The sequence below is a fragment of the Lissotriton vulgaris genome, chromosome 3_1 (assembly GCF_964263255.1).
Source record: "Lissotriton vulgaris chromosome 3_1, aLisVul1.2, whole genome shotgun sequence".
Taxonomy (NCBI): Eukaryota; Metazoa; Chordata; class Amphibia; order Caudata; family Salamandridae; genus Lissotriton; species Lissotriton vulgaris.
In genome coordinates this window covers 1902196727-1902211294 of record NC_141689.1, presented here as the reverse complement: position 1 = coordinate 1902211294, position 14568 = coordinate 1902196727, and the positions used below count along the sequence as shown (strand labels likewise).

General features: G+C 43.9%; 1 protein-coding gene across 2 annotated transcripts in view; it reads left to right on the top strand.

The window, feature by feature from the left end:
- Positions 1–14568, top strand: part of FSTL5 (follistatin like 5) — a 2973258-nt gene that overhangs the window by 1333616 nt on the left and 1625074 nt on the right. The gene's annotated exons all lie outside the window — the stretch shown is intronic.

Genomic DNA, 14568 nt, shown 5'->3' with positions numbered 1-14568 from the left:
CCCATTAAGGTAGCACTGTGAAACATATCCCAGGCCTGCCACTGCCGCCTGTAGTGTGGTTTAAAATTTCCATATAGACCTGGAAAAATAAAGATCTTTCCAGGCCTAAACATTCCTTTTGAATATTTATAGGTCACCCTTAAAGTAGGCCCTAACGGCTAATAGGAATGTATGCTTGGTATTTGAAAAGTAGGACATGTGTACTTAAGTTTTACATGACCTGGAGGTGAATAAAACATTTTATACTTAAGAAGTGAAAACTTCAGTTTGGGAGCAGCTAGAGAAATACTTCTTCTGCTCATTTGAATTGTAATTTAAAATCATCTTTAATTCTAAAGTCAGATTATAAATTACTATTCTGAAAATGCCACTTTTAGAACGTCGGCATGGTTCTGCCTACACCATGTTTGTCTTTTGTTCACGGTCCAGGGCCAGATTACTATTAATGATGTTCTTTTGATGTGATGTGTATTCCTTTCAGATAGGAAACAAACAAAAGGGTCTTGGGTGTGGAGAAGGGTCTTCCTCTCCTAGCAGGAGGCCCTAGGGCATTGTACTCAGCCCTTCATGAGATTCAAAGGTTAACCTGAATGCTAGTACCCAGCCCCTTCCTGTCTTCTGAAGATGCCTGCCCTGCCTCTGGCAAATGCAGTCTACTCCTGGGCTAACCTGCCCCTTGTTACCCTAGAAAGATTAGAGTCCCATTCAGGGAAAAGGGGAGAACTGACCAGAACCAGTTTAGAGTTAGACAAAGGAAGTGACATCCACACACAGGCTGGCATTGGTTATAAAACTGGCATATTCAGAGCCTCTCATCAGAATAGTCTTGGACGTGGGAAGACTCAGAGAAATGTAAATTGATACTTGTATAGCGCACTACTCACCCGCAAGGGTCTCAAGGCGCTTGTACGAATACCGCTGTGAAACCCATCCTGGCTTTCCCTGTGAGCCGTCCACTCCTGGGCACCCCCCAAGGTGGAGGCCAGGCATCCTTAGCGTTGTGGAGATTAAGCAAGCTATTGCCCAGATTCGCAGAGTGTGGACTCCATGATTGGAATAAGCACTGAGGCGAGAATTTTCAGGTCCGTGGAATTTTGAGCCCAAGACCCACCGAGGCAGGGAATTGAACCCTGGTCCCGGGCTAGACATCTGTATCAGGGTCTGCCGCTCTAATCATTGAGCCACACTTCTCCACCAGAGAAAAGACTGCCTCGCTGGTCAAAACCTTAAGGAATTCTAGATCTGCTTGCCTTAAAGCCAGGACTATAAAAGTGACTCAAATGGTCAGTTAGGCATTCTCCTGTTTGAGCTACAGGAACACAACAAGCTTCCAGAGGCCTTTTCTTGCAACTGCCCAGCTGACCAGTACCAACTGGATCTACCTGAAACCTGCTCCTGGCCTCTACAGGAGTGAGTCTTAACCCCCAAGAGGCACTGCCCCAGTCCTCCACCCTTGGCTGGTGTTAGAGTGTACTTTTCCAATCCCACAAATACAAGAACTGGCCTCAAGGTGAAGAAACAGAGTTTCTGAGCTCCTAGCATTGAAAAGAACCATTTCCAGTCTCCTTGGAATAGTGAGCAGACTTGCCCAAGGCCAATGTGGGACCTGCATCCGTCAGCTGAAACAATCTTCCAAGACACAAACTTTACTACCCAGAGATCTTCGTGTCATCAAAAACTGCCCGCACTGTTTGCCAACAAGATGTCTCGATCCATGACCAGCAGTTCATGCTGACGATGACAGAACAGCCGCATGAAGTGCCAACTGAGGCTTTTCACGCAGAACATGAGTTAGTTAGAGCTTAAACTTTGCAGCAGGAAAAACCTGGTCCCTGATCTGACCCACGATTGGCCTGAACTTTTGACTTTGTCCAGGTCCAGCATGACCAGAATATCGCGAGTGGTGCTTTAGGTTTCTTGACAATATCTCTAGCTTAAAACATTTAAAGTCATAATTCTGGTTCTACTTATTCAATTTTTGTCGTGTTTGTGGCATTTTCTTGATTAAAATGTACCGTACCTTCTAAATTGGTTTGCAATTTTTTTTCTGTGTTTCACTTTATTACTGTTTGAGTGCTGATTAAATAGTTTACACATGGCGACTAAGTTAAGCCCACATTTTTATTTTGTGAGTTTTGTGGTTCACACTGACATTGATTGGGCTTATTATTTTTGTGTGGCTCTCACTCCTCTCAACTAATTGCTCAATTACTTTCAACAGTTCTTGAACAAATGCCTCAAAATCATGTTATCTTGCATATACACTTATAGCAAAATGTTGCCATTATTCTGGCGTCACAGCACTATTGATGTAGTATGCATAACTATGTAATGTCTGTGAATACTAGATAGATGATGAGGTGTAGATCGAGTCGGCTGTGAGATTAGGTGAAATTGCATGCTCCAACTGAATGCAACCATGATGACAATAATGTATAGAATTATAGATGGTAAACAGTGAATAGTGAGGATGTTTTTGACTGAGTGGTTCATAGGGACATGAAATAGACAATGAGAGTGCAGCTCAAGTTGTCTATGATGTCACTCAGAACTACATTTCTGCTATTTACTGTTACTGAGATAGAATTATATGTTATGTATAGGCCCCAGAATCATCTGACACCCCTTTCAAATGCTGCACAGGGGTCAGGGAGTAACAGAAGTCATACTTTTCACTGCTTCTCCTCCCTGTCCCAAATATAAAAAAATAACTGAACTCCAGCCACCCAGCTCCCCCATCTTGCGGGATCCCATCCAAATCTTTGTCCTCTGCTTTCCATCCAAACTAACGCTGTGCTGACAGACCCTCTGAGAGCTTTGCCAGAGCAGCCTGGAATTCCTTTATGGTATATAAACATTGAGTGACAAATGTTGTTTCCCACTGTTGCTGCTTCATAGGAGTGAATAACCAGATTTAGAATCTGGTGTTCACCTTAGCCACTCAGTGAGAGCCATACATAACATTGAGAATTATGGATGGGTAACAGGCCTGGACTGGCCGTTGCGGGCACCGGGCAATCCCCCGTGCGCCGCAAGGGTGGGGGGCGGTTTTGGGGCCCTGGGGGACGTTTTTGTTACAGGGCTGCAAAATCGGCCCTGTAACAAAAACGGCCAAAAACCGGCCCCGGCAAAGAGCTCGGCGGCACCTCCAACCCCAGGGGGAGGTGGGCGGCCGAGCACTTTGCCAGGGCTGGTTTTGCTTCCCAGTCCGGCCCTGATGGGTAACAGTGAATTACTGGAATGTTTCTCAAAGAGGAGTGCTTAGTGATATCATATAAATAACAAGAGTAACATTTGGGTATTTATGATGTTTCTCTGAACCCAGAGGTGACAAATATCCCCATGATCAACTTTTCACCAATAAAAAATGTTATGTTATGTGTGGCCCTCAAAATAATTTTCAACTGCCATGCAAGGGCAGAGGAGTCACATACCTAATATGACCTAGAGCCCAGTCTCAAACTACTGCTCCTCCTGGAATGGTGCTCCCTGCTTTCCTGTTCTGACAGAGTCTCTGAAATTCCAGCAACATCAAGTAGGAATTCCATCATGATTTACCAACAGTGAATACTATGTTTTGTTACCTTCTGGTGCTATGTCATAACAATGCACTACTGGGATCAGAATCCAGTCCTTCATGATAAAGGCTTTCTATGAGAGCCATGCATAACATATATAATTATTGATGGGAAACAGTGAATCAGAGGGATGTTTTACACCAAGGGCTTCTGAGGAGTGACAACAAATAGGCAACAAGAGCAATGCCAAGTTGTCTATGATGTCACTCACAACACCAAAGTGAAAAACATCCCCGTAGTTCACTTTTTACCCATATGTAATTTTATGTTATGGATGCCCCACAAAATCATCTGCCCCTGCTTTCAAAATCTATGCAGGTGCAGACAAGTAATAGGGCGCCATACAGAATATAAAATAACCTAAATTTGAAAAATAACATCCTTACTTTTATCCTTAGCAACCTTCATCTCCTTTCCTTGTCTTCCTTTGCCCTCCTGCTTTCTGCTTTCAGTCAAAGCAGACAAGATCTCAGACAGCCCCACCAGCCTAACCTTTACAATGTAGCTACAGTGAGTAACGCGTTTGTTATTGACTGTTCTGTCAGAGCAGTGTGTTACCAGATGTAGAATTTGGTATGAACGATTAAGGCTTCTTATAGAAGCTGTTGGAAATGGCCCTTTTTGCAGGGTTATCCCCAAACTTTTTTCTTCTTCCTCCCTTATTTTTCCTGACACGTGGTTGTTGGCAATAGGACTCTGGGCACTTTGCCACTGCTGATCAGTGCTAAAGTGCATATGCTCCCTGTGTAAATTGTTATTGTGATTGGTTATCCATGATTGGCATATCTGTTTTACCAGGCAGTCCCTAGTAAAGTACACTGAGTGTGCCAGGGCTGGTGATTCAAATGCTACTAGTGGGCCTGCAGCACTGATTGTGCCACCCACATGAGTAGCCCTAAAATGGTTTCTCAGACCTGCCATTGCAGTGCCTGTGTGCAGTCTGTGAACTGCCATGTCAACCTGGCCAGTGTCCCCACTGACCAAGCCTAACCCTTCCCTTTCTGTACACATTGGTCACCCCTATGGAAGGCTCAAGGCACCCCCTTGGGCAGGGCGCAGTGTATGTGAAAGGTAGAGCATGTACTAGTGCAGGGGACATGCTCTGGTAGTGAACTACAGCCATTTTCGTTTTTGACTATTGTAAGGCTATCTTGCCCGTAGGCTATCATGGGGAATGCTGGCTACAGTGGTTACCTGCATATCTTCCCATAGGAACAAGATAGGACATAAAAGTCTGGTATCCCTGAACTCAGAATTGAATAACACATCTTTTAGGAAAGGTGTTTTTTAAATCCTGTGTTTGAGAACAGCACTTTTAGAAAGTGGCTGTTCTCTTGTCTGACCTTTCTGGGTGCCTTGGCCTGTTTGTGAATTGACAGTCTGGTTTGTGAGTGACAGGGCTGGGGGACTCCAGGAGATAGAATGAGTCCACCTAGTGGTGAATAGAGAGATCTGCATCTAGATGGGAGGGAGGAGTTGCACCTCGGACCTGAATAGGACAGTGCCTGCCCCCCACAGTGCTGGCTCCACCCCCTGTGCTGCGTCTGATGTCTCTGCGCTGCACTGTGAAAGGAGAGAAGGAATCATGTCAACAAAGTGCTCCAGGGCTGTACTTTCCCTCCACAATGATGGCTCCACTTCTTGTGGGGTGTCTGATATCTCTGCTCTGTACTCTGAACGGAAAAAAGAAACTAGAAAACAAAGAACACCCATAACTGGTTCAGACCGGGCTCAGAGCCCTCCTGCACAAAGGGAACAAATACTTTTTGGGGTATAAGTACAGGACCCCAGACTACAGAAAATTAGATAATCCTGGAATCAAGAAGGAACCTCTGCCAAGGAGAAATCTGGAAGACTGAAGAGGAAGGACTGTCCTGCTGTGTGTTTGTGGGCTGACCTGCAGTTGCTTTCCTGCCAAGGAGAGGGGAAGGACTTTGCTTTGTGCTGTGTCCCCTTGCTTGAAGAGATCTCCAATGGCCTTAGTTGAGCTGGCGCCCTGTTAAAAAGTCCCAGGAACAAAAGGACTTCACCCCCAGCTTCCCCCTGAACTCTATTGAGAGAGTTCTGTCCTTCCTAGAGTGCTTGGGCCAGTTGTGTGCCTCTGGAAGTTGCACCTGTTGGCTGGGAAGCTGGACAAGAAGAAACTGAGTGTTTCTACCAAGTTTCAAGCATCGCTCGCTTGCAGAGCGCATCCCCGACAGTGTGAGGAAATTCCCGCCGCCTCGAAGATCAAGATCGGCGAAGCGCCTGTTGCTGCTGCAAGAACCGACACATCCTTCGCTTGCGGAATGCATCGCTCCGGTGCGGGAAGAGTATCATCGCTGCGAGTATTGTCACAGAGCCTGTAGTCTCTAGGTGAGATTGTCGCACCACTTGCTTGTGGACCTCAACATGTCGCTACGAGAGTCTTCGCAGAGCCATCGCATTGAGGGGCCGTGAGAGGAGAAGATCCACGCTGGACCGTGCATATGTGCTGTACCTGAGATCGTCGCCGACCCGAAGATCGTTGCATTGTACCTTTTGCGAGACGCTTTTTACAAATCCAGCGCACCGGAATCCATACAGGGTTTTGCATTCCTCCCTATACAGACCGGAGTCATAGCAACATGCCCACTGCGTCCAGCCTCCCCAGAGTCTCAGGAGTGACGCATTGCTTGTTTTTCAACGCTGCAGCTTTCACTTGGAACTTTTTTCGCATCTAAAGGTACTGTTGGCTAAAACGTAAAACAACTATGGATTATCTTAAAGCAAACTTAATAACACTTTTGAAACCATATTCTTGAACTGTGTATGTTGGATTTTGGTTGTTTTGGTCTTGTTTAGTTTAGATTAAATACTTCTATTTTTCTAAACTGTTGTAGAGTCCATTTGTTCTGTTTTCACTGTGTTATTGTGAATGTTGGTACAAATTCTTTGCACATTGCCTTTAATAAGCCTGACTGCTTGTGCCAATCTACCAAGGGGGTGAGCAGGGGTTTATCTAAAGAGTGTATCCTTCTTACCCTGACTAGAAACAAGGGTACCTATTTGGACATTGGTACCTACCTCTGCCAACTAGAGACCCCCAGATCTAACATTCATGCATAACAATACTTTTATTATAATTATTATTTTCAGTTCAGTTTCAGGCATTGTAATTAGGTACAAAGAAGGAAACATTGCTACCACATTGTACAGAACAGTACTAAATATGTCTTAGATGCCCTATTACATAGCTCTTACACCAGAATAAAAGGAGGCAGGGTGGCACTTTCACGACATTGTTAAAGCAGTGAACCCTTTGTGTGTCTGTGGTAAGGAGTTTATGAAAGCTGAATTAATAAATGCCTGTGATCAACTTTTCAAACAAATACCTATTTGGGACTGTTAGCAGCAAAATACTTTGCTGTTAACATCTGTTTGTGACCAACAGTTTACTTGTTCGAAGACTGACAAGGACAAACGAGCCTGTTAGCCTTCTGAGACTGACATAGTTAAAATCAGTAGTCCTAACACATGTTCACTCACTCACATAACAGTGATGGGGCCCTTTGAGTTATGCACCTCATGTCTTTGCCAGTGTCTGGCCGTCAATATACCTTTTAGGCTCATCGCTCTGTATAGTGGGTATTGTGTGATAAGAGCCTACAAAACAAAAACCATATCTGTCATAAGAGCCCCTCAGTAGGTTGGTATGCAACAATATTGAGGTCTAAATATTGGCCTACAAAAATATGGCAATTAACATATCATAAAGGCAAGTATATAGAGGGAATTATACATGTACTCTTCCAAACTCCACTTCTTCTTACTCTGATCACACGTTGGAAGTTAATACTGTGTGTTCAATATTATTGCAGGTAGGTATTTCAACCGCAACATTGTGATATAAGGCCCTTCATTGTTGTCAGGGGGCTGAAAATAGTTTGACACCACTGGAGAGAAATGTGAATGCAGAGCCCGAGCAGAAGAGAAAGACATACCAGCCTGTATTTTACTATCTATTCATAAAACTCCTCCTTTCCCAAGTGTTTGTAATCAGTGTAAGTGTATTTTAGAAGATTGCGAGCAATAAGCGACTAGTTGTTGTTTTTAATTGGAATACACGATCCAGCAGGAAATATTTGGTAACAATAAAAAAGGAGTAATACACCAAAATAAATCTTATTCCGTGTGACTGACGTGGCAAAGTTCTGAGATGGGATATGGAAAGAGGTAGACTAAAAAAGAATTATGTAAGAATCACTATATCTACCTGCAGTGTGCCGTGGCGGATTTCACCGCCTGGGTAGTTGGACAGAATATGATACAAGTTTCTTATAATTCCAGGTATTGATAGCAAACGAAAATTGAGAGGATTGTTATATACATAGAACATGTAAGCCTAATACTAGTCTCTAAAACAGAATCACTGGAGCCTGAACATTTGAGAGATGGTGTTTGTGAAATCTATTCTCATCTCCATTTCTAGGAGCAGAATGAGTTTTTGAACACATTCTTCTTTCAGAATTACAATTGTTTTCCCATTGATGTATATGGATTTGATGGATTTGCACTGGAGTTTTTTTTTTGGACTAACAACCGAGGCAGAAATCTATGCTATTACCTCAAGTGACCCTTTCGCAGGCATGTCTCTGCGCCTGAAAGTTCAGTGTGTGTATTTTGATATTAGAGTGTGTGAACTTTAATAAATGATTCTGTTGTCCACCCTTTCCAGTGGCAGATAACAAGAGAAATTATGAGCATTGATCTTAAAGGTTCTGCTTCTATTGCACAATGGAAGTCCTAACATCACAAAGCAAAGTTTCACAAATTGAGGGCGCTTCCCCTGGTATACAAATTGTCAAACATGCACCTAATCTTGAAAGGTGATTTACCTTGCACACCATTTAGTGCAGCTAAAGGGGCAGACAGCAGACTTCTGCTTCTGGTGGAGAAAGCTGAAATTTAGTTGGTGTCTTTAAATGACAATCACTCTTAGTTAATTGCCTATTGGTCTCACATGATTATTTTTTCTTCAGGAGAGAGAACTATTACTTGTTTTAAATGGTGAGTATAGGAGTCACGCATTGTCGAGCAGTAACACCTTTGTCATTGCACAATTTTTATTTTTTATTTATTTATTTAGCTGTTTTATAACGCGCTCTGTTACTATCAGAGTATCCTGGCGCGAAAGGAAAAAACAAGCAGGTGGCCAAAAGGAAACAGAAGAAAATTTAAAAAGTCTAATAAGCAGATCTAAAAAGATGCGTCTTCAGTTCACTTCAATACACTTCCGGAACCTAAATTGTGCGCCCAGAGAGCATCTATAGTAGGTATGTACAAAATTCAATCTGTGAGATTTCAGATACCTCTGCTTAGATATAGTCTGATGGTGCCAAGGACATCCTGGGAATTCCCAGCTCATTGTTGGATTACACCATTCTACTGTAACACCAACCAATTGAAAGAGGAGTGGCTAATATTATGGTGTTGTGAGGTGAATATGAAATGCCTCGCACTGCAGAGAATGTTTCTTTTTTATCCCTTTATATCCGAGAAGGGCAGCGTCGGATTGGTAATGCTGGCACTAGGTCAATGCAGAGGGGCCGGTATCCGAATTCCAGCTGTGGTCTGCTTTTTTGAGCAGCCTGGGGAGGGGGGGGGGGGGGTGTGGCGATTTGGGGCCGGGCGGCTTCTGCTTTTTTTCAATGTGCCAGTGGTCAAGTGGGTGCCTGAGTGGCCTTTCTAGAGGCAGATGGGCATCCATTACCTCCCTTTTACCAACGGCAGTGGTGTCACTCCCTTTCTCTTGCTGCGCCTGGCCATTAAGCTATGCATATTGAGCGGGGGCAGGAGGGCCTAAGCAAAAGTGGCCTTACTTGTTTTCAGGTGTGTTTCACCAGTGTAAACGAATCTGTGTATACATTTTCCTACCTTGAATGCACATATTGTCATTTGGTTTGGTCTTTCCCTGTAGTAGGACAGTATATACCCTTTCTAATACCCAAACAGAATAGGGCATGACATTTATCAGTCATGTTGAGAGCATGAAAAGGGAAGGACATATATAAGGGCTGGGGCACAACAGCAAGCAGCACCCTCGGAAACTGCTGGGATATATATAAAAAAGTTAGGACATGGTGGGCTCGGCAAAGATTTGTAGGATCAAAAGTCAAGTTTTAGTTTTCCATATTCCTAAATGTTTTCTCTAAGATAGGCAGACCATATACACCCACAACCAGAATCGTACATTTGAGACTGAATTAGGTGGATCTAAGGATACGCCACAAGGGTCTTTGTGCATGTTTGGCTGATGAGCAAACAGTTCTTAAAGAATGTCTGTCTTACTTTCATCTATTTTTTTTAATGATATCTAAGTACCTTTCTAAAAAGGTTTATGCTTGTCGTATGCCAAAAATAAAATGTCCTTCGAGGAGCGCCATAGCGCTATTGATAAATTAATGTAAGAATGCCTTTAGTAGCCTATGCATTAGGAAGGCTTTGATGTCTCGTTCATTGTGCCTATTGAAAAAAAAAATAAAAAACGATTTGCTTTGGAACAAGTGCTAATACATTAAAGTATTTAATTACTACCGGAATTAAATTAGGTGGTCTGTTAGTTCCTTTAAAGTTTAACGTCTAAAAAATGATAAGTGGATAATAAATGATGATTTTTCAACTGCTTCAGCTGCTCTTCTATCTACAATTTGACTGTGAAGATGATAGTGTTCTTTTTGCAGAACAAGGAATGCCTTAAATACTCCTCTTTACACTTTGCTAGTTTGACATGTGTCACAGCCAAAAGCTTTTGTCAGGAATAATACAAAGCGAATGAGCGTTGGGTCCAATTGCAGCAGCCATGACTTATGGGTGGAGGGGTGGGGGTCATGCAAGGGGGGTTAATTTATTAATAAAAAATATATTAAACTTACCTTCCCGCTGACGAGTCCCTCTTCATCTCTGCTTCTGCTCCTGCTCTCTTGCCTCCGGCAGGAAAAGGAAGCAGGCTCCCACCCCAAGCCAATAAAAATGCTGCAAGAAGTGATGTGATTGGTAGGGCCGCAGTCCAGTCAGGGGCTAATAGCCTGGCAATGTTCTCCATGTAGGCTGCATTGCAGCCTGCATTTGGAGACGCACATTTAAAGCATTCAAGGCATCACAATGACATATCTGTGATTAATGCAATTTATTTTCTTAATCATCGTTTAGTTAGTGATAACAACACGATTGTCTATACTTTAGATCAAATGGTGCTCAAGAGGAGGGGGGAAGAAACTGTTCAGGAGGAGTGTGCATTTGTGAGGGTTGCAGAAAAGGAAAGGTAATGTGCCCTATGTGCATTCAATTTTAGCTGAAACCAGTCAAGCCTATAGCAGGCAAATTATTACAAAAAATCTTAGCACTCTATTGACATACAAAACAAATCTCTGTTGTCTGAGCTTGAAACCATTAGGGAATGACTGTTGATGTTTTGACCCCTTTATGTAATCAATGTTATTGAGGCATTAGCCTAGAGTCTTCATCAGGACAAGAGAGGGGAGCACCAAATCAAAAGCAGCAAGAGAAATCAGGCTGAAGAATAAAAACAGTGGGCTCTTTAAAACCCTCAGAGACTAAATTAAGGTGCAATCTGTCTCCGTATCGTGGCCATCCGGTCCACAGAAGGCAGTGGGTCAAAGGATCTCTCATGCTGGTATATACATCCGTAATTGGCTTCTTTCAAGAGACGATTCAAACGTCTCCTTTCTGTTTTAGATCTGCGGCTGCCGGCTGATTTGGAGAGAAATTTGTACTTTGCAAAAATATTTCTGCTGTCACCATTTCTCACTGTACTGCATCTTACCTGCGTCGGTAGTATTTCTGGTCACCCCATTGATATATAACTCTTTTGCATTGAAGAAGGGCAGAGTGATCATGACTGGTTTGGTCGGCCAGAGAGGGCTGACCAAACCAGTCATGAGCACTCAGGAGTGGGCACACCACTCCTCCCCTGCTCAGCCCTGCTGACGAAGCAGCCCCACCCAATGCAATCAAACCTTTCGGCTTTCTCGCAGTGTGAGAATCAGAAACATAAAATGGTAGTTAATACCATTTTATGTTTCTGCTTCTCGCACTGCGAGAAAGCAGTGGGGCGACACTCCTTAGGTGGTTCCTTTAGTTACTGGTTATTTGAAGTGCCTTGCACGTTTCAGAACAGGCCCTGGTATTTTGAAGTGGTGAATGGTCAAAGAATGAAATCCATCTTCAACCTTGCTGGTGAAGATCCTCTAGTTAGTCACTGCACTGGAGAAGCTGTAATATATATGACTCTGGGCAGTGATCACATTTTAAAGCGAGTTACTGTCTTTTGTTTTTATCTATTTAATGCATCATGGGAAAGCAAAGATGAAACGTGTTATAAAAAGTATACATGTTGCTATACATCAGTATCGCAGTATATAACTAGCAATACATGTTAGCTTAGTGATGCTAGTACAGAGAGACATAGAGAATACAATCATGTATTTCCTATTTGCACTTACTTTGGTAGCAGTAATGTTCACCTCATTAAAATGAACTGTTGGAAATTGGTTTCTGGTTGGGAGTGGGATATACCCTGTCCAAGCAGGAACCGCAATCCTAGTCAGGGTAAATAACAAACGCACCCTAAATTAACCCGGATCACCTCCTGGTAGCTTGCTACAGAGCTGTCAAGCTTAACTTAAGAGGCAATGTAAAAAGTAATTTTGCAACACTTCAAACCGTAAAACTGAGAAAACGCTACACAAAAAGATGCCACACCTGGTAAGAAAATTATAGTCTAATGTAATGAACTAAACAAGGCCAAAACAACAAAAATTAGAACCAGAGTTATTCATTTTTTAAAGAATAAACGGAAATGTACTGCTTAAAAGTAAAGAGCAGCAACCGAGGCTATCTGGTCATGCTAGATCGGGTCAAATCCAAAAGTTCATGATAATTGCGATGGCGCGCACGTCAGATACAGGGACTTGGCATGGCCTGATGCAAAGCACCTTAGATGCGTTGTTGACGGAGTTGAGATACAAGAAGTAAAACAGCAATGTGTTGGAGCCAAGATGTGAGGAGCAAAGAGGTGATGCATAGTTGTCAAACCACAGGTTTAAGGCAATGACTCAGCTCAGAGCCGCACAAAGTCTTAGATGAGTAAGGAATGGAGGTGATGATCCACATAGTAAGTGGTGGATTCGATCTTTGCGGCGATACTTTGGCGTTGATGGAGATGCGCTGGTTCTGAGCAGTGCAACAGTGTGGATGTATAGATTACTGGTGGAGTAGCACTTTATACTCACTCCCAAGGGCTCAGGACTGGATTTGCACCACTTGGCAGGGCACGACTAACAGATGACAGAGTCCAGGTGCTTTAGCAGGGAGAATCGGATTTCTTTGATGTTCCTTAAACTTCAAACAGGTGGCCTTCTAGCAAGCCCTTGGAGTCGCTTTGGTTCTGGGTTGGAGTGATGCAGTTCAAGTCATTCTCGTTCCCAATCAAGAAGGCAGCAGGTAGCTAGTTAGCACACCATAGCAGGAGTCCATCAAGCAGCAATCCAGCAGAGTGATGGTCCTTGTAGCTGTACAGCAGTCCTTCTTCCTGGCCGAGTAGCCAGAGGTGCAGAAGTGTACTGAAGTGATTTTGCCAGAGGTCCAGTAAAAGGGTAATTTAAAACACAACCCCCTCAGCTAATTAATACCTTGATGGACTGTTTAGGCAATAGAAAATGGACAATGGCCCTCTCTTATGCAGGGGCACTTGCCAATTCTATGCATCACTGAACTCAGGTGGATCCCTCTGTCCATACTCTCATGAGCCACTGAACTGACCCATGGGGAACGCTTCTTCTTACCTGTGGACCCCATTGGTGCAGCACTTAACCTTAATTTGCTCGAAGATGTATCCCAGTTGTCAGACAGTACCACCATGGGCAACACACTGATGTGGTTCATTCCACCCCTTGCATCTGACATCGGTATCCAACCCAGAGAAACTTCTGTCCACAAGGACATTAACAAAGAGAGGCCACTGACAGCTGTCAGTATCCAGAGTCAGGCCCCATGCCTTCTAAGGGGTCTTTGACCTCTGTAGTTTCTCAGAGGGGGGGGGGGGCAGTAGCGCCAGGTGTCTTGTACCCTTCTTGTGCTACACCTCTCACCAGTGCAGGGGTGGTATCCTGAGACTGGTCACTCAGCCAAGGTCTGGGTCCTGAGGCTGAACAGGAGATAGGGAAGAGTTTTCCTTCACCCTGCTACTCCATCTGGGATCCTGTATTCTCCACTTGGGAGTGATACCCCGAGAAAACCGAACTGTCAGCGCACCCTGGGCAGTCACCCCTCCCAGTTCCCCTGACACTGAGTCCACCTCATTTCCCAGAATGCAGCCTACGGGCATCTGGGGGCTAACTATGACCTTCCTCTGTATCACCCCACCACCCAACTCCAGGGGTACCATAGTTATTGATATTCTGCCCCCGGCCTGCATTACCCGACACACCTGATTGCTGTACTTCTCTGGGGAAACTAGCATGATCTGGCTAGCCCCTGCGTCCCTCAGAGCAGTGACTGCGACCCCATTCACTTTCGCCTGGTGATAGTGATGACTCCCACTCTCAGGGATTACCAACTCACCCTCTGAGTCTACCTGCAGCTAAGGGAGATCATGGCATGGTCTATGACCTGCCCGTGTGGACTACTTACCCCGAAGGCCATATTGGACACCTCAGCTCTGTAGAGTTACCACAAGTGAGTGGTTTCTTAGGACAGAGTCCCTCTGCTTGTGTCCTAGGTAGGAACAATCAATGTAGAGGGATTGGCAATAGCCATGGGCAAGATTGCCTCTTTAGGAAGGGCCATAAGTGAAGTGCATTTGAATAAATACAAGGAGGGCATTAGAGGGGACAGGTTTTTTAATTTGGGCTTAGTTTGTTGATTATAAAGAAAATATTTCCCATGACTGCTAAACTTCCTAAATCCTATTGTACACCATATTATTTCTTAGTCTTGTTGGGGTAACCTG